The sequence below is a fragment of the Musa acuminata genome, chromosome BXJ3-3, assembly GCF_036884655.1.
Source record: "Musa acuminata AAA Group cultivar baxijiao chromosome BXJ3-3, Cavendish_Baxijiao_AAA, whole genome shotgun sequence".
In the NCBI taxonomy this organism is placed as follows: Eukaryota; Viridiplantae; Streptophyta; class Magnoliopsida; order Zingiberales; family Musaceae; genus Musa; species Musa acuminata.
In genome coordinates this window covers 18,914,411-18,935,326 of record NC_088351.1, presented here as the reverse complement: position 1 = coordinate 18,935,326, position 20,916 = coordinate 18,914,411, and positions in this window count along the sequence as shown.

The window sequence follows — 20,916 nt, the reverse complement described above, 5'->3', positions numbered from 1 at the left end:
TTTAGGAAGATTAGTCTACATAAGTTGATATGGGTTCCTAAAGGAACTATAAATATTTCAATGATGAATAACAAAATTGGTAGATCAATTTTTGAGGCACCCAAAATCAAATGCGTACCTAAAAACCATCCTCTTGTAGACAAACCCACAAGCTAGGAGCAAGAGATGGTATCTTGATAGTGGATTCTCAAGACACATGACTGGAGATCCATCTCATTTCTCTATGCTCACTAGCAAAGAAGAAGGTTACGTCACCTTCGGAGACAACAACAAAGGCAAAATCATTGGCAAGGGAACCATAGGTAACAAATCATAATTTTCAATTGATGATGTATTACTAGTTGATGGATTAAAACATAATCTCTTAAGCATTAGTCAATTATGCAATAAAGGTGACATCGTTAGATTTGAATCTAATGCGTGTATTATTGAAAAACCAAAAAATAACTTATCAATGATTGCTTTAAAATAAAATAATGTCTACATCATCAACCTTGATGAACTAAGTAATGAAATGTGCTTCTCCGCTTTGAATGATGATGCTTGGCTTTGGCATAGGAGATTAGGTCATGCAAGTATGAAACTAATATCTAAGATCTCATCTAGAGAATTAATATGAGGGATTCCCATTATGAAGTTTGTTAAGGACAAAGTATATGATGCATGTCAACTAGGTAAACAAATAAAAATTAGTTTGAAACCAAAAAATCAAATTAGCACCACTAGACTATTACAATTGATCCATTTGGACTTATTTGGACCAATTGACATGACAAGTCTAGGAGAAAGCAAATATGCTTTTGTAATTGTAGATGACTATACTAGATACACTTGGACCTATTTCTTGGCTCACAAAAGTGATTCTTTCAAATGTTTCTCTAAATTTTGTAAACTCACTCAAAACAAAAAAGGCTTCATGATTTCATCAATTCAAAGTGATCACGGTGGAAAATTTCAAAACCGTGACTTCCAAAGTTTTTGTGAAGTTAATGGATATAACCACAACTTCTCCACTCCAAGAAATCCTCAACAAAATGGAGTAGTTGAAAGAAAAAATAGAAACCTACAAGAAATAGCAAGAACTATGTTGAATGAACATAGTCTACCCAAGTATTTTTGGGCCGAAGCCGTGAATACGGCTTGCTACATCATGAATAGGGTTCTAATAAGATTGTCTCTATCAAAAACTCCCTATGAATTATGAAATAATAAAAAATCAAATATTTCTTATTTTAAAGTTTTCGGTTTTAATTGCTTTATTTTGAATGAAAAGGATGCCTTAGAAAAATTTGATGCTAAATCCGATGAAGGTATCTTTATTGGTTACTCTTCCGTTTCTAAGGCTTTTCATGTTTTTAACAAAAGAACCTTAGTTATAGAAGAGTCTATTCATGTAGTTTTTAATAAAATTTCTGAGTTAAAGAAAAATGATTTTGATGATGATCTTCGTTTTGATAATCTGAATTTAAATGAAACCTCTCCTCAAAATAGCAACTTGGATGCATCTTCATCCGAAATTTCCTTACCTAAGGAATGAAAGTATATAGATGCTCATCCAAATGAGCTAATTATAGGAGATACATCAAAAGGGGTTCAAACTCGTTCTTCCTTCAAGAATTTTTGTGCTAACGCCGCCTTCCTTTCTCAAATCGAACCTAAATGCATTGACGAGGCCTTAAAAGATGATTCTTGGGTCATTGCAATGCAAGAGAAATTGAACCAATTTGAGAGGAATGAGGTTTGGAAGCTTGTTCCTAGACCTAATGACCATTTAGTCATTGGTACTAAATGGGTCTTTAGAAATAAGCAAGACAAATATGGTATTGTGGTTAGAAACAAGGCTAGATTAGTGGCCAAAAGTTTCAACCAAAAAGAAGGTATCGACTATGAAGAAATCATCGCTCCTATGGCAAGATTAGAAGCTATTAGGATGCTCCTTGCCTATGCTTATAGTAATAATTTTAAACTATTTCAAATGGATGTGAAAAGTGCCTTCTTGAATGGTTTTATTTCCGAAGAAGTATATGTCGAACAACCTCCTGGATTTGAAAATTCTCTTCTTCCTAATCATGTATTCAAATTAACTAAGGCTCTCTATGGCTTGAAACAAGCTCCTATAGCTTGATATGAAATGCTTACTTCCTTTCGTATTTTAAATAATTTTACCAAAGGCAAGGTTGATACTACATTATTTATCAAACACTTTGAAAACAATTTTCTTATTGCGCAAATTTATGTTGACGATATTATTTTTGGTTCTTCTGATGAATCACTATATGAATCATTTGCCAAGTGTATGAGTCATGAATTTGAAATGAGTCTAATGGGTGAATTAACCTTCTTTTTAGGATTGTAAATTAAACAACTTGGTGATGGTATATTTCTTAATTAATCAAAATATATATTAGAATTGTTAAAACGATTTAACATTGATGGTTCAAAAGTAATAAACACTCCTATGAGTACTTTGACGAAGTTAGATATGGATGAAAATGGTGAGAATTTCGATCAAAAAACGTATAGGGGAATGATAGGTAGTCTACTTTATCTCACTGCGACTAGACCGGATATCATGTTTAGTGTAGAACTTTATGCTAGGTTTCAATCTAATCCTAAATTATCTCATCTTATGAGTGTTAAAAGAATATTTAGATATCTTAAAGGAACTCCCAATTTAGGATTGTGGAATCCGAAATCCGATAAATTTGATTTAATAGCTTATGCAGATGCCGATTTTGGTGGATGCAGGATAGATAGAAAAAGTACATCCGAAACATGCCAATTTTTAGGACATGCACTTATTTCTTGGACTTCCAAGAAACAAAACTCAGTTGCACTATCTACGGTGGAAGCCGAATACATTGCTGCAAGTGTATGCTGTGCCCAAGTTGTTTAGATGAAGAATACATTAGAAGATTATGGAATTCACTTGAAAAATGTTCCCATAAAATATGATAATATAAGTGCCATATGTCTTACCAAAAATCTAATTCAATACTCTAGAACTAAGCATATCGACGTTAGGCATCATTACATATGTGATCATGTCCTTAACAATAATGTTGTTCTAGAGTTTATTAACACAAAGCATCAATTAGCAGACATCTTTACAAAAGCATTAAATGAAGACCAATTTGAATTCATTAGAAGGGAACTAGGCATGTTAAATTGTCCCCGAGAATAAGCTTGTTTGAATGTATTTTCCAAAAAAAAATTTCATACTCTTTCCGTTCTTTCGTGGATTTGATTTCCTCCTTCTCTTTCGATTCCAAATGACATATTAAAGTATAACCAAGATCCTATCTTATCTTGAGCCAAACACCGCTGAAAAATAAAAAGGGGAGGAAAGAAACTTTTTTTTTTCTCTTTCGTGGCATGCCAGCGGTGGCACCGCCAGAACCGGTGGTAGCACCACCTGAGCGCTTGGGTGCCAGGCGGTGGCACCGCTCGGATTGTTGGTGGCACTGCCCGAGATCCTCTTTATAAAAAGAGGGGTTAGGGCCGACGGTGGAACCGCCCTCAACCCGTGAGAAACTAGTTCAAGCTCTCCCACAACTCCTCCAAAACTTCTCTAACCCTCATTCTAACCTTTAGAAGTCTAGGAGAAGGATTCTTGTTGGCTCAAGCTCTCCATCTTTCAAGAAATTCTCCAGGTAAAATATGAAATCTTTCCTTCTTCTTCTCATTATTTTGCCCACTCTTCATAGTTTCATATACTTGATCCATCATCTTGTCTAGATAATAGCTCCCAAGAGATCAACAAGAACAAAAGGGAAAAGGGTTGAAGGAGATTCATATGACTAAAATTTTTTTAGATCCAAAGAAGTAGCACTTAGGTTTCTAAATTTCGAAACAAGAACTATACATAAGGGTAAACACGTTGATCTAAATGAACTAGGAAACCTAGAACCCATTAGGTGGTTTACACATTTAGATGCCTTACCTCTCATACAAATCAATAAACCAATTTATCCTAGGTTAGTTAGGCTATTTTATGCAAACTTATGTGTGGACAACGAAAGCCTAAGTACTTACCTTTTAGGAACATAGATTAGAATATTTGATAGTACCATTTGTGAACTAATTGGAATTACTGAAAAGGATAGGGGATGTTACTTTAGAAATAAATGGAATGTCAATGTAATCAGAGCAACTTACTCCGAAGCCTTAGAAATTGTCTTTGAAAATCCGAACCCAAGCATGATACCCAAAAGTTGTGAGTACTTACTACCCTTTAACTCTAAAATTCTTCATCACATCATGACTAGCATACTACTTCCCAAGCAATTTCATCTTGATGAAATGAGTCAAATAGAGCTAAGCACCATGTATTGGATTATAACCGGACAATATAATTGCTTTGGATACTTAATCTAGCAACACATGCAGGATATAATACCTAAAGACATTATGTTACCATATGGAGGGTTAATTACTCGATTAATACTTGCCCATGATATTTGTGTCTCGCTTGATGAAGAAATAATTCAAGTTGATCGATTTAACACCATCAATAGAAATCTACTAAAAAGACTTAGGTGCACATTTAGCAATGGTATATGGGTTAGGCAACCTAGAAGGACTGATCCAATTCTCACACCAGTAGAACACCCCGAAACACCAATTTTTAGGGGAAATGAATCTCCTCCTACTAGTCCCTTTGGTGCAGCAACTTCAGCTCCTGATTCATCTTCTGAAGAACTCATTATGGTAGAAGTACAACATATCAAATCACAACAAGACCAACTCAAATCACATCAATAGCAAATTCAAATTCAACAAATGGAAATTTTAATGGAACTGCAATAAAAGAATCAAAAAATAGATGTCATGTATAAGAACTATGAATTTCCTCCTAAGGATTAATCGATATGCCTTCTTATTCTGTTACCTTGACATGTGATCCTTGTATGATTACTCTTAATGCCAAGTTAAAATTTTGTCATCTTCTTTCTTTTGTATGAAAGCCATGCCTCTTAATGAGATGAATTTTGAATGAATGCTGATTGTTTTTTTAAATTTTGGATGAATGTTGATTTTTTGAGATGAATTCTGGATAAATGATTATTTTTATGAAATGAATTTTGGATGGATGCTGAATTTTGTATGATCGATCTTAAGGCTGGATTTCTTTTCTAATGATTTTTATGCTTCAATTCCCATCTCTTTTTTGTTGATGACAAAGGGGGAGAAGAATAGCAAAAGATGACTTATGATGACTTGACTTATAAATGCTTGTGTAATGCAAAATGTCTTATATACATTGCAAAATCCCTTGAGAACATCGCAAGTTCTTAGATAGATTGATCATATGAAATTCATGTTGAAAATTCTTATCTCTTGTCGAAGTGATAATGATCTTTTATCATTCGTCTTGAAAATGATTTTCATAACTTCAAATAATGAGAAATACGAAGTTTCGTATTTACTCATTCTTAAAGAGAATAACGATAAGATCAACGGATAGAACTTATCGGTTTAGGCTTAAATTCAAGAGATTAAATTCAAGTGTTTTTATCTTCTCAAAATATGGCACATGGATAGGGGGAGTTATGTTCAACTCCGTTATCGATTAATTATCATCATAAAAAAGGGGGAGATTGTTGAATCTCGGATTTTGATGATGAAATCAATTGACGGGTTAATTGATCTAATCCATATTATTGAGTTAAGTGTGTAGGATTAACTATGATAGCCTGAAAACATAAAGCAAGAAAACCAGAGTCAAGTTCGATGGGTGTTTGAGAGTCCGAAGATTCATCGGAGATGCTGCCGGAGCCAACCAAGAAGAAATCAAGGACGTGTTAGAGTTTTCGAAAGTCCATCGAAGAGATCGTTAGAGGTTTGCGGAGATCACCAAGAAGGCTCGGCTACTCACTGAACTCACCACAAGATCGGGAGCCTGCTGGGAGTCCACTAGAAGAAATTCGAAGGTGCATCGGAAGTCCGCCGGAAGATCGTCGGAACGAGATTCGACATTTGCCATTTTAAAACTTGCTTAGGACTATGTTTTCAGTTGCGTAGTTTGCATGTAATTAGGGTTAGGATTAAGGGATAATCCTATATCTTGGTTAGGGCCAACTGGGCCCGAATATGACCTGATTTGGGTCAGACTTGAAGCCCAACTAGTGACCCGTAAGGTTGGTGTTAGAACCCTTGCAGATTCTAAACTTGGGGTTGATCTCTTTAGGGGATCGGCCTCTTTGGAACTCTATAGGGGTTCCTCCCTCCAAGTTGCTGCTCAAAGGCTGCAGAAAAGATTCATCTATTGCTTATGAAAAGAGAAGGAATACATGGCTATTTATAGGGCTTCTAAACCCTAACTCCTAATAGGACTCCTACTTAAGACTCTTACTTCTAACCAACTCCTAGTAGGACTCCTAGTCAAGACTCCTATTCCCTTACAACTCCTAATTCTTCTCTAAGAAAACACCTCCTACATGAATGCCCCTCTCAATTAGGACTCTCCTAGCTAGAGTCCTAACAGAATGTCCCTCTCAATTAGGACTCTCCTAGCTAGAGTCCTAACAGTTTTACATGAATGTCTCTCTTAGTTAGGACTCTCCAAGATAGAGTCCTAACAGACCCACCCTCTTCAAATCAGCCTTGTCCTCGAGGCTGATGATTCATGAATTCTGGGAATTTGATCTTTAAGTCATCATAGTTCTCCCAAGTGGCATCTTCTATTGTTAGGTTCGCCCACTGTATTAGCACTTCATTAGTTGGTCATCGTCGTCGAGTCACGATTCGTCGATCAATAATGGCACTTGGCTGGGTCTGGAGTTCTCTTTGGGTAGTCATATTTGGTGGGTGGCTTTGGGCTGTCTCCAAGCACCTATTTAAAACTTTCATCTGGCCGTTGGTTTGTGGGTGATATGCCATACTCCTTTTCAATTTAGTACCCTGCTTATGGAATAACTTTGTCCAAAATCTGCTTATGAAGATGCAAGTAGAATTTATCGTAAGCACAATGCGTCCCTTATAGTGTAATTCTTTTGAGTCCCAATTGTAATGTGCCATGGGGCTTGGTGCTTCCTCCAATTTTTTTATAATCTTACTTGTCTCTGAATCTTCCTGCCATTCCATCTTAATATCCTTAAGAAAGTCGCTAGTCGAAAGTGAAATGGTCGAAACTTCAACTTGCTCGGGTAGTTGTGAAAGCGCATCTGCAAGAACATTATCTTTCCCCTTTTTGTAAGTTATTTCATAATCAAACCCAAGAAGTTTTATTACCCTTTTTTGCTGCTCAGGGGATGATATTTTTCGCTCCAAAAAGTACTTGAGGCTTTTATGGTCGGTTTTAATTTGAAATCGTCGGCCAATCAAGTAGGGTCTCCACCTCGTTACTGCGCGCACAATGACGAGCATCTCCTTATCATATGTTGACTTATTGTGATGGGAGGGAGATAATGCCTTGCTAGTGTATATGAGTGGTCGACCATCTTGCATGAGAATGACTTCAATTCTGACTCCAAATGCGTCGGCCTAAATAATGAATGGTCGGTTGAAATATGGTAGTGTTAGCACCAGCGTCGTCGTCATGGCTGCCTTAAGTTTGTCGAAGGCAGCGGAGGCTCTGTCCGACCATTGGAAGACATCTTTTTTCAGTAAGGAAGTAAGTGGTGCATTGATCTTTTCATAGTTTTTCACGAACTTACGGTAGTAGCCTATTAAACCCAAAAAGCCATGTAGCAATTTTATGTTCCTCGGGGTAGGCCAGTTTTGCATTGCTACAATTTTGAAGGGGTCCACCATCACAACTTCCTCTAATATGATATGCCCAAGATATTTCACCTTTTGTTGAAGAAAGTAAAAATTCGTAGTGGCCATTGTGTGTTCGAAAGGCGGTTTTCGGTATGACTTCTTCATACACTCGTATTTGATAATACCCGGATCGAAGGTCCAGCTTTTTAAAGATTTGTGCTCCCTTTCATCTAGCAATTCATTCGCTATTGGAATAAGGTATTTGTTCTTGATGGTTATGCCATTGAGAGCTCGGTAATCAACACATATTCGCCATGTTCCGTCCTTCTTGTGTACAAGTAGCACCGGTGAAAAGTAGAGGTTGCAACTTGGCCGAATAACTCCTGTTTCAAGCATCTCTTTTAAAATCCTTTCTATTTCATCATTCTGGAGATGTGGATACCGATATGGCTGAGTATTTTCTAGAGATTTGACTGGAAAAATCATTATACAATGATCATGCCGACGAGTAAGAGGTAGGTTGTACGGCTCATCAAATATATCTGAAAATTCAGCAAGAAAGGAAATAGGTTTGGAACTTCAAATTCTATTGGCTCTCCTTTAATTTGCTGCTCAAGTTGTACCAAAAAGCCCCTGCATGCTTTATGCAAAACCTTCTCCATTTGTTGTGTGCAAATCATCATTACGTCGCCCTCACGTTTCCCATGCAGTATCACCTGTTTCTCCTTACTGTAAAATTTTATAAATAGTTGCATAAAATTCCAAGAAATATCACCTAATGTCATCAACCATTTAATTTTGAGTATGGCCTCATGATCATCAAGAGGGAGGAGGAAGAAATCTGCAATTATCTCTTGGTCCTGCAGCAATAGTTTCACTTACGGGCACCTATGATCACACTTCAAAATCCGTCCGTTGGCGACCTTAACGACAAACCTGCTGTAATTCTCAATAGGTATGCTCATATGGATAGCAATCTTACTGTTTAGGAAGTTATTAGTGCTGCCCGTGTCGATGAGAACAGTGATCGGTTGTTGTTTAAGAAGGCCTCCAACATTCATCGTTTGTGGGATTGAGTATCCAACTAGTGTATGTACCGTATCTTTGGTCGGTTGTGGCTCTTCTTCTGCATCTTCTTCTTCATGTTTAAGGCTCTCTTTTGGATGTTCAATGATCTCTTCTTCTATCGGTTTAATCATAAGAAGTCCCCCTTTACTACAGCGATGCTCATGGCTCCACGGCTCGTCACAATGCCAACATAACCCCTTCGCATATCGCTCCCGAAGCTCTTCTCTTGTTAACCTCTTTGGTGTAGGGACTTGGTTGATAGTAGGGGGGGCTAAGGGCTACAATATTACTGGTTGAGGAGTGACCCTAGTCCTCCGAGCTTCATGGTTCAATTGCTCCTCTTGATGTCGTGCGAAAGAGATGGCTGCCATAAGCGTATACGGTTGTCGTGCTTTAACTTCTCCCCGGATCTCCGGCTTTAAGCCCTCAATAAAGGTCCCCAATAGTTGTTTTTCAGACCAATCATGAGTTTGATTAGATAATCTTTCAAACCTGGTTTGGTACTCCTGAATGGTGGAGGTTTGTCGGATCTTTGCTAGTTGTCCGTCAATGTTCTCGTAATAAGTTGGTCCGAAGCGGATCAGTAGTCCATCTTTGAATTGTCGCCATGAAAGGGCTCCATAAGTGTGTTCAAACCAGTCAAACCATTGTATGGCATCCCCTTCAAGATGTATAGCTGCAATTTCCACCATGGATGCATCCGCAGTTTTATGGTAACGAAAATATCGCTCCGCGCGCGAGATCCAACCAATTGGGTCTCCTTCTTCCCATCTAGGGAAGTCCACTCTCATGCGCGAATAGTTGGGGTCGGTCATAGAACCTCCCCTCCCTTGGAAGTCATCTCTTTAGGCATGATTTGATTGATTAGAGCTCTCTCCTTGATGTGATTTCTTCGAGCTTGGTGGTCGGCCCAAACCGAATTCGGTAAGGAGAGTCTGAATCTTATCCTCCATTCGTGCCTCAAAGGCTTCAAATTTAGCATTGATTGCCTCCTCAGATGCCATAGTATATGACTCCAAATCTGTGATGTTAAGATCTCTCTTTTGTTGATGGGTTAAAGGCATGTATAGGTTTGATAGAAATCAGTGAAAATTTGCTGTAGAATTGTATTGTCTTGGAAGAGCAGAATTAACATCGAAGAAACAGCGGTTTCTCGATGAAAACTCCACAAAAAATTTGAGAGATTTGAGGAGGGAATTGATAGAAATATCTCAGTTTATATGACAGCAAGGATGTCCAATTTAATCAAGAAAATTTCGGCAGTAACAACAAGAAAATTGGTGTAAGTTGCGAAAGCATAATTCTCGTCGAAAAATTTTAGCAACTTACGATGAAATTTGCAACAATATAGGAACGAAATTTTTTATTTTTTTTGGATTTTCGAATAGGGATAACTAAATTGCAGCAGTAGTAAGGTAGGAAACCAGAACATGTTGCAATTCACAGGGAGATCAAAGGATGATCTGCGGTGGTGGAGATGACGGTGGAATTTGACGACGATCTTTTAAGCAATTGTGGGAATTGCTTTGTGCGGTTGTGGAGGGTTGATGGATGGCAGTAGAAGGGCAGCGAGATGCTAAAAACGCTGCTCTGATACTAGGTGTTAGAACCCTTGCAGATTCTAAACTTGGGGTTGATCTCTTTAGGGGATCGGCCTCTTTGGAACTCTATAGGGGTTCCTCCCTCCAAGTTGCTGCTCAAATGCTGCAGAAAAGATTCATCTATTGCTTATGAAAAGAGAAGGAATACATGGCTATTTATAGGGCTTTTAAACCCTAACTCCTAATATGACTCCTACTTAAGACTCTTACTTTTAACCAACTCCTAGTAGGACTCCTAGTCAAGACTCCTATTCCCTTACAACTCCTAATTCTTCTCTAAGAAAACACCTCCTATATGAATGCCCCTCTCAATTAGGACTCTCCTAGCTAGAGTCCTAACAGAATGTCCCTCTCAATTAGGACTCTCCTAGCTAGAGTCCTAACAGTTTTACATGAATGTCTCTCTTAGTTAGGACTCTCCAAGCTAGAGTCCTAACAGTTGGGCGGTGGAATCACCAAACTAGGCGGTGGCACCGCCCAGCACTCGAGAGTTCGGGCGGTGGCACTGCCCAGAACCCGAGAGTTCCGACGGTGGCACCGTCAGAACTCTGCCAATTTTGAAATTGATAGGCGGTAGCACCGCCACCAACAGGTGGTGGCACCGCTAGTCACCGGTCAATATGACATTGATAGGCGGTGGCACCGCCAGCCTCGGAAACCTAAGAGAATTCAAAATTTGGAGCCCAAATTTGAATCCTCTTGGGGCCTATAAATACCCCTCAATTCTCAATAGAGAATATAACTTTTATGAAGCATTAGATTGAGATAAAAGACTTAACAAAGTCTTTAGCAAGCCCTATTTTCAATTTCTTAAGTGTTCACCTCCTTCTTTCTCGTTGAAATTTTGTAAGAGTGTGAACCACTTGTAAAAGGTTTTAAGAGGGGTATTTGTCCTTACCCTTCAAAGTGATTTGCTAGTGGAAGTTGGGAGCCTCATCGAAGAAGGCTTCGTAAGTGGATGTAGGTCATTTTGACTGAACCACATTAAATTGGTGTGTCTCTTGAATGTGTGAGTATTTACATTTCTGAACGGTTATTTACATAGAAGCAAGATCTTTTTTCTTTTTTCTTCTTCTCGCTTTGCTCGAGCTACTTTCTCCAAGACATTCATTATCAAATTCAAATCTCTATCTATTTATGAAATCATTTTCAAACTTACGAGTTTTAATCCGCTGCACTAATTCAACATCCCCATCTTAGTGCCGCTCTGATCCTAATAGGTAGTTCATCAAAAGATAACTTTGCATCCAATGAACTACTTACTGCTAGTCATAGGTGTCCAGCAAGCCAATCACGTGAGTAAGGGCACGTGTGACTTGATACAGAATATTTTTGCTTATTATATTTTGGCGTATATTACTTTATAACTATTGCGTAAATGCATATATATATTGTGATGTCCTTGGATTTGTGCAATGGGAATCGGATCGTGATGAGATCACGATAATGAGATCGATTCACCTTTACACACAGATCCTAAATAATCCCGGTCATAGGTTACTCGAGAGGGACATCGTGATAACCGGACAGACTGGTGTGCTATATACCCGTCCATATGATGGATGCAGCTGGTCTCATAGCTGCTCGTGTAGGGACACTAGGGATACAATACAGGTGCTCATTGGAGAATGAGTTCACTGATTGATCCGCTTATGGAATGTTGGATGGTTGATGATGCCTTATTGTCAGACAACGATTCCACAGTCCTAGTGGTGTATCTGGTCCTTAGACTTGAGACACTAAGGATGTCCTGTATAAGTGCTCCACTCTTTGATACTAGACTTCTATGTTTGCCTGTCCCAAATCTAGTACAGTTGGTCATTGGGAGTGGTAGTCGACCTTACGAGGGCTATTGAGTGTCGATAGAGGATCATCTACTCTCGGCGTCATGAGAGGAATATCCCATGTGTTCTTGCTTAGACAAATCCATGGCCAGGGTCATTCGGGTTGAGAGAGAAAGAGTTCTCCAGGAGAATCCGATTAGAGCGAGACTCGAGTAGAAACCGTATGTGTCTGACAGCACCATGCTCGATATATAGTCTCTGGGATATTAGATGGATGAGGGACTATAGGTACACGGTAACTAAGGACAGACAGGTCTAATGGATTGGATTCCCCTGTATCGTCTGGGGACTACGACGTAGTGGCCTAGTACATCCGTAGTCGATGAGTCAAGTGAATTATTACAAAGATAATAATTCATTGAGTTAGAAGGAGTTCTGACAGGTATGACTCACGGCCAGTTCGATATTGGGCCTAGAGGGTCACACGCATATGGTAGGCATTGCGATTAGTAGAGGTTCGGATATGAGATATCCGACGGAGCCCTTGTCTTATTGGATGCAGATCCAATTCCCACTAGGAGAGGACCCATTAGGGTTTGATAGGGGACCTCTATAAATAGGAGGGATTCAGAGCCTCATAGGCTAGAGCCTTTGCTTGCCTTTCCTATTCTCCTCTCCCTCTTCACCTCAAAGCAGGCCTGGAGATTTGAGGAGCGTCGTTGCAGCCCTACTGTGTGGATCACCGCTAGAGAGGAGGACGCTTGACCTCCTTCACCCTCTCCTAAGGATCTACAAGGAAATAGTGATATACGATCTCCCTAGGTAACACAATATACTCTATATGCAGTTTTAAGTTTCGCGGATTTTGCGCACCAATCTTCGCACGACGACGAACATCTCTTTGGGAATCGGAAATTTTGTTTTCTTGTTCTTCCGCTGCGCATATGATGTCGCCCCCAAGATTTCCCAACAGTGGTATCAGAGCCAGGTTGTTCGTGCGAATGATTGGTTTTGAACTGCGTGTGTTGTGTTTAGGAAGAATTTTGACGTCAAAATCGTTGATACAAAAACGAGGAAGGGCAGCAACAGTTGCTACCCTAGATCTACGTGCGTGCAGCGCAGCTGAAGATGGGCAGCACAGGGGCTGCGTTTGTAGCAGCCGGCCGATGGCCTGCTTACAGCAGGCTTGCGTCCGGCGGGGCTGGCAGCCTGCGGGCAGAGGCGCCTACGGCCACTTCTCCCGCGGGGTGAGGCGTCGCAGGGTAGCGGCGCTTGCCGCCGCTACTCTCGTGGGCGAAACCCCCCCCCCACAGGGGCGGCCCCCCGGCGGGACAGCACCACCTGCGGGTGTTGCCCCGCCGACAGAACCGCCCGCGGAGCGGCGACGCCCGCGGGGGCACCCACCTGCAGCGGTAGCGCCGCCAGCGGGCGTGCCGCCTGCAAGCGAGGGTAGTGCCCTCGCCCCGCCGCACAGGCCGCCGCCAGCAGGGTGGCGGCGGCGGCAATAGTAAGAGGGAATTAGTGTTTTGGGCAAAAAGATAGTTTTGCCCCTATGAATCCAGTTTCTGTCTTTTGTCCAAAATATGAAAATACCCTTAGGAATTGAGAAATTCCCTATATATCCTTGATTTTAAAAAATATTAATTAATTAAAAGGTTTAGTTGATTATTATTTATATTTTTATCTAGTAGTCCTAGTTGATGATGATTATTTATACATGTGATGTATGATATATGGACGGATGATTTGGACCGTGTGATGTGTGTACTTGTGATTATTATTATTGAGGTCTACGAGCCTTCATTATATTTCTCGTTTATTGTCGGGCCTACGTGCCTATGATTAAGTTGTAATCACATGAGGAGGCGCAGCGGGAGCGTGGATGCGATAGCGGGACCCACGAGACGGACGATCGTGATGCATGAAGATGCATCAAGATGTCGACGGAACCGACGAGGACGAGATGGACGATCACAAGGCATGGAGATGCACCGTTGCACACATAGATCTTGATGTGAGTGATTAGGCCTACTAGCTCGGGCCTAATCATATTATGTTGTGGCCCATGATCATATGGTGTGATTGCTTATACACATACTAGATATGTATATATATTTGCATATGATGTAGATATATATTAAATATGTATATGTGTGACATGTCATATTAGGAGACCAAATCATAGAAACATCTCTCGATAATATTAAGTCGGTAAACGTGAGGCAATTAGATTGACTCGCGTGGCCTTCCATCGTTATATATAGGAACCGATTCCCGGTGTAGGTTGAGTTGGTCGAGTCCCTCGAGACTCACCTATATCGCGATTCGCTATCTTGCTTACGATATAGAGATGTCACCGGTGACCTGAGGGCATGGTATGCTTGGTCGAGTCCCTCGAGGGTATATCATCAAATCAGACTCATCTTGTAACGAAGGTGTTGACTTAACCGAGCATCATGGTTGGTCGAGTTCCTCGAAGCCATGGTGATTCGGAGGCCGAACATGATGGGAATCACAAGGAGTTGTGATCTGCAAGAGTTGCCTACCTTTTAGGCTTAGTGTGATTGGTCAAGTCCCTCAAGGTTACACTAAGACGCTGATTGGATCTTAATCCCCACTAGAAGTCTATCGGAGACTTCTGTTTCACGTGCTGAGGGTGTCGCGTGACTCGTTAGTAAAATAGTGAGAGCATATTAAGATAGAAGTCCATATCTTGATAGTTTATTTCTTGCAAAATCTGCATGTTATTCATTTCTGCTGCATCTTTATTTTTAGAAAATGTCGCTTTCAAATCCCTTACGTGGCATACTTCATGTCAACCGCCTCACTAGTCCAAATTATACGGATTGGCTCCGTAACTTGAGAATTGTTCTCACAGCGGAGAAAATCGTGTACGTCCTTGATACAGTGATGCCTACGCCCGAAGAAGGGGCAAGCGAGGATGAGATCGCTCGCTACGTGAAGTACATTGATGACTCCACTCTTGCTCAATGCTATATGTTGGGCTCTATGACTCCAGGGTTACAAAGACAACATGAAAAGATGGATGCCAGATCCATTCTCCTACATATCCGTAAATTGTTTGAGGAACAAGGAAGGACTCAGCGATATGAGATATCCAAGAGCCTCTTTCGCGCTAGGATGACTGAGGGGACACCAGTTCAGAACCATGTCCTAAAGATGATTGAGTGGATAGAGAAACTCACAGGTCTAGGAATGGTCCTAGAGGATAACTTGTGTGTGGACATTGTGCTTCAGTCCCCACCAGATTCCTTTTCATAGTTTATAATGAATTTTAATATGAAGAAGCTTGAGGTGACTCTCCTAGAGCTTCTCAATATGTTGAGGGAGGTAGAGAGTACTATTAAGAAAGAGAAGCCAGTTCTCTACACTAGTGAGACCAAAAAGAAAAGGAAAGCAGAAAGGTCCCTTAAGAAGGGAAAGGGCAAGGGCAAACCAGGTAAAGCAAAGGTTGCTAAGAAAGACCCAACAAAGGACAAAGGCCAATGCTTCCACTGTTGTAAAGATGGGCACTAGAAGAGGAACTACAAAGAGTACGTTACAAAAAGGGTGAAATAGAAGCTTGATGAAGCTTCAGGTACATTCATGATCAGTCTCCATTTGTCAGACTCTTATGATAACACATGGGTATTGGATACCGGTAGTGCTTATCATATATGTAATTCGTTACAAGTTTTGGCAAGGCCTAGGAGAGAGAGGTGAGATAGACCTCAAGATGGGTAATGGAGCAAAAGTTATTGTAGTAGCTGTTGGCGAGGTCACCCTACATCTACATAGTGGAGCTTTTATCGTATTAGATGCATGTTATTTTGTTCCTTCTATTATCAAAAATATTATCTCCATTTTATGTTTATCAGTTAGTGGATATAAATTTGTTTTTGAGAACAATGGTTGTTCGATATTATTAGATGATAAGATCATCACGAAAGGAATATTGCATAATGGTTTATTTATGTTAGACACTACTCCACATATCATGAATGTAAATGTGTCCAAAAGGAAATGAGATGAGATGAACAGTGCATACCTGTGGCATTGTAGGCTAGGTCACATCTATGAAAGAAGGATTCAAAAGTTACTAAATGACGGATATCTAGATCCATTCGACTATGTATCATATGCAACTTGTGAGCCTTGCATTCGTGGAAAACTGACCAACTCTCCATTTATTGGAACTGGAGAGAGAGCCATTGAGTTATGGAACTCATACATAGTGATGTATGTGGACCCATGTCAACTCATGCCATTGGAGGTTACTCCTACTTCATTACATTTACTAATGATTTCTCAAGGTATGGATATGTGTACTTGATGAAGTACAAGTCCAAGGCCTTTTGAGAAATTCAGAGAGTATAAGAATGAGGTAGAGAACCAGATTGGAAAGAGTATCAAAACTCTTCGATCAAATCAAGGAGGTGAGTACTTAAGTACAGAGTTTACTCAGTTCCTCAAGGACCATGAGATATTATCCCAATGGACACCTCCTTATACACCTCAGCTCAATGGTATCTCTGAAAGGAGAAATCGTACGTTATTAGACATGGTACGGTCCATGATGAGGTTCGCTGACCTACCCATCTCATTCTGGGGATATGCCCTAGAAACCGCAGCTTACCTTCTGAACAGAGTTCCAACTAAGTCGGTAGTGTCTACACCATATGAGATATGGAAAGGGAAGAAGCCTGATCTTAAGGTTGTTAAGATTTGGGGATGCCCTGCCCACGTTAAAAGACACCACCCCGATAAGTTAGAATCAAGGACAAAGCGATGCAAATTTGTGGGATACCCCAAGGAAACTTATGGGTATTATTTCTATCATCTCGAGGACCAAAAGGTCTTTGTAGCTAAGAGAGCAGTGTTCCTTGAGAAGGAACACATTCTTGGCGGAGACAGTGGGAGAATGATAGAGTTGAGCGAGGTTGGAGAACTAAGCTCAAGCACCACTCTACAGCCCGAGTCTATTCAGGTACCTAATACACAAGTTTCAACTTTACGTAGGTCTGATAGAGTATCCCATCCTCCTAAGAGATATGTGGGACATATTAGAGGAGAGGATGTTGAGGATATTGATCCTCAGACCTACGAGGAGGCTATTATGAGTATAGACTCCAGGAAGTGGCAAGAAGCCATGAATTCTGAGATGGATTCCATGTACTCCAATAAGGTTTGAAACCTAGTTGATGCGCCCGAAGGTATTGTACCAATCGGTTGCAAGTGGATCTTTAAGAAAAAGATCGGAGTAGATGAAAAGGTAGAGACCTATAAAGCAAGGCTAGTGGCTAAGGGGTATTGTCAAAGGCAAGGTGTTGACTACGACGAAACCTTCTCACCCGTAGCAATGCTATAATCCATCAGAATTCTATTGGCTATTGCAGCACACTATGATTATGAGATCTGGCAGATGGATGTGACAACTGCATTCCTCAATGGGAACCTCGAGGAGGAGGTGTATATGATACAACCTGAGTGATTCGTGTCCAAGAACTGCCCAGATAAGGTGTGTAGGTTGCTTAGATCCATTTATGGACTAAAGAAAGCTTCCCGAAGTTAGAACATAAGATTTGATGAGGCAATCAGATCTTATGACTTCGTTAAGAACGAAGATGAGCCTTGTGTGTACAGGAAGGTAAGTGGGAGCGTTATCACCTTTTTGGTATTATATGTGGATGACATCCTGATCATTGGAAATGACGTAGGAATGCTATCCAATGTAAAGGCTTGGTTATCTAGATATTTCTCCATGAAGGACTTAGGGGAAGCATCATATACCTTGGGGATTAGAATCTATAGAGATAGATCCAAGAGGATGCTTGGCTTGTCCTAGTCCAGGTACATAGAAACAATTGTCAAATGGTTTGGCATGGAAAATTCCAAGAGAGGTCTTATACCGATGAGATATGGGATATCGCTTTCTACGAGTATGTCCCCAAAGACTCCAGAAGAAAGGGCGAACATGAATATGATACCTTATGCCTCAGCAATAGGGTCTATCATGTATGCCATGCTATGTACTAGGCCTGATATAGCGCATGCTCTGAGTGTCACAAGCAGGTATCAAACGGATCCAGGCTTGAAGCACTGGAAAGCAGTAAAGTGTATCCTTAAGTACTTGAGAAGGACTAAGGATCTTTTACTAATATATGGTGGTAGTAGCCTTAAGGTTGAAGGCTACACAGACTCAAGTTTTCAGTCTGATGTCGATGATAGGAAGTCGAATTCAGGGTATGTGTACACCTTAAATAGAGGAGCAGTGTGCTGGAAGAGTTCCAAGCAAAGATACTACTGCTGACTCAACCACAGAGGCGGAGTATAATGCTACATCAGATGCAGCAAAGGAGGGAGTGTGGTTGAAGATGTTAATCACAGATTTGGGAGTCGTTCCAGATAGCGAGAAGTCGACTTCCTTATATTACGACAATTATGGGGCGATTACTCAAATAAGGGAACCCGGGTCTCATCAGAAGTATTCTTAGGAGGTTCTAACTTATCAGAGAGATCGTAACCCGAGGAGATGTAGCAGTGGAAAGAGTTCCATCCAAAGGTAACATTGCAGATCCACTGACAAAGCCGTTGTCTCGGATTGTCTTTGAGCGTCACAGGGGTCTGATGGGGATCAGACATATAGGTGATTGGCTTTAGGTCAAGTGGGAGATTGCTAGTCATCGGTGCCCAACAAGCCAATCACGTGAGTGATGACACGTGTGACTTGATATAGAATCTTTTTGCTTATTATATTTTGGCGTATATCACTTTATAACTATTGCATAAATGCATATATATATTGTGATGTCCTTGGATTTGTGCAATGGGAATCGGATCGTGATGAGATCACGATAATGAGATCGATTCACCTTTAAATACATATCCTAAATAATCCCGGTTATAGGTTACTCCAGAGGGACATCGTGATAACCGGACAGACTGGTGTGCTGTATACCCGTCTATATGATAGATGCAGCAGGTCTCATAGCTGCTCGTGTAGGGACACTAGGTATACAGTACAGGTGTTCATTTGAGAATGAGTTTACTGATTGATCCGCTTACGGAAAGCTAGATGGTTGATGATGCTTTATTATCAAACAGCGATTTTGTAGTCCTAGTGGTGTATCTGGTCCTTAGACTTGAGACACCAAGGATGTCTTGTATGAGTGCTCCACTCTTTGATACCAGACTTATAGGTTTGGCTGTCCCAGATCTAGTACAGTTGGTCATTGGGAGTGGTAGTCGACTTTACGAGGGCTATTGAGTGTCGATAGAGGATCATCTACTCTCGACGTCATGAGAGGAATATCCCATGTGTTCTTGCTCAGACAAATCACTGGCCAGGGTCATTCGGGTTAAGAGAGAAAGAGTTCTCCGGGAGAATCCGATTAGAGCTAGACTCGAGTAGAAACCGTATGGGTCTGATAGCACCATGCTTGATATACGGTCTCTGGGATATTAGATGAATGAGGGACCATAGGTACATGGTAACTGAGGATAGACAGGTCCAATGTATTGGATTCCATTGTATCGTCTAGGGACTACGGCGTAGTGGCCTAGTACGTCTGTAGTCGATGAGTCAAGTGAATTATTTCAGAGATAATAATTCATTGAGTTAGAAGGAGTTCTGATAGGTATGACTCACGGCCAGCTCGATATTGGGCCTAGAGGGTCACACACATATGGTAGGCATTGCGATGAGTAGAGGTTCAGATATGAGATATCCGACGGAGCCCTTGTCTTATTGGATGCAGATCCAATACCCACTAGGGGAGGACCCATTAGGGTTTGATAGCGGACCTCTATAAATAGGAGGGATTCAGAGCCTCATAGGCTAGAGCCTTTGCTTGCCTTTCCTATTCTCCTCTCCCTCTCCACCTCAAAGCAAGCCTGGAGTTTTGAGGAGCGTCGTCGCAGCCCTACCATGTGGATCACCACTAGAGAGGAGGACGCTTGACCTCTTTCACCCTCTCTTAAGGATCTTTAAGGAAATAGGGATATACGATCTCCCTAGGTAACACAATCTACTCTATATGCAGTTTTAAGTTTCATGGATTTTGCGCACCAATCTTCGCACAACGACGAACATCTCTTTGGGAATCGGAGATTTTGTTTTCTTATTCTTCCGCTGTGCATATAATGTCGCCCCCAAGATTTCCAACTCTTACCTCATCTCCGATATTCATTAGTGCATAGTGAACAACTTGCTCGGTGTTGGTTGGCTCCTCTTCTTCGGATGCACTTGAATCGTCCCAAGTTGCTTTAAGAGCATTCTTCTTCTTTGGTTGCTTCTTCTTTGCTTGGGGACATTCACTTTTGAAATGTCCTGGTTTCTTGCATTCGTAGTATATAACTTATTCTTTCTTGGGTTCAATTTTATTTTTAGTGTTATTTTTAAATTTATTGCTTTTTATAAATTTTTTGAACTTTCTTGTCAAGAGTGCCAAGTCATCATCATAGTCCTCATCACTTGAATTTTCTTTCAAGTGTTCTTTATGAGTTCTTAGTGTCATATCCTTCATGTTCTTTTGAAGGTTGTTCTCAAGCTCTTCATGAGATTCTCAAGTCATCTCATACGTCATTAGTGACCCGATTAGTTCTTCGAGAGGAAAGTTATTTAAATCCTTGGCCTTTTGAATGGCTATTACTTTAGGGTTCCAACTCCTTGGAAGGGATCTCAAGATTTTATTAATAAGTTCAAAGTTCAAAAAACATTTGCCAATAGTTTTTAAACTATTAACGGCATCCATAAAATG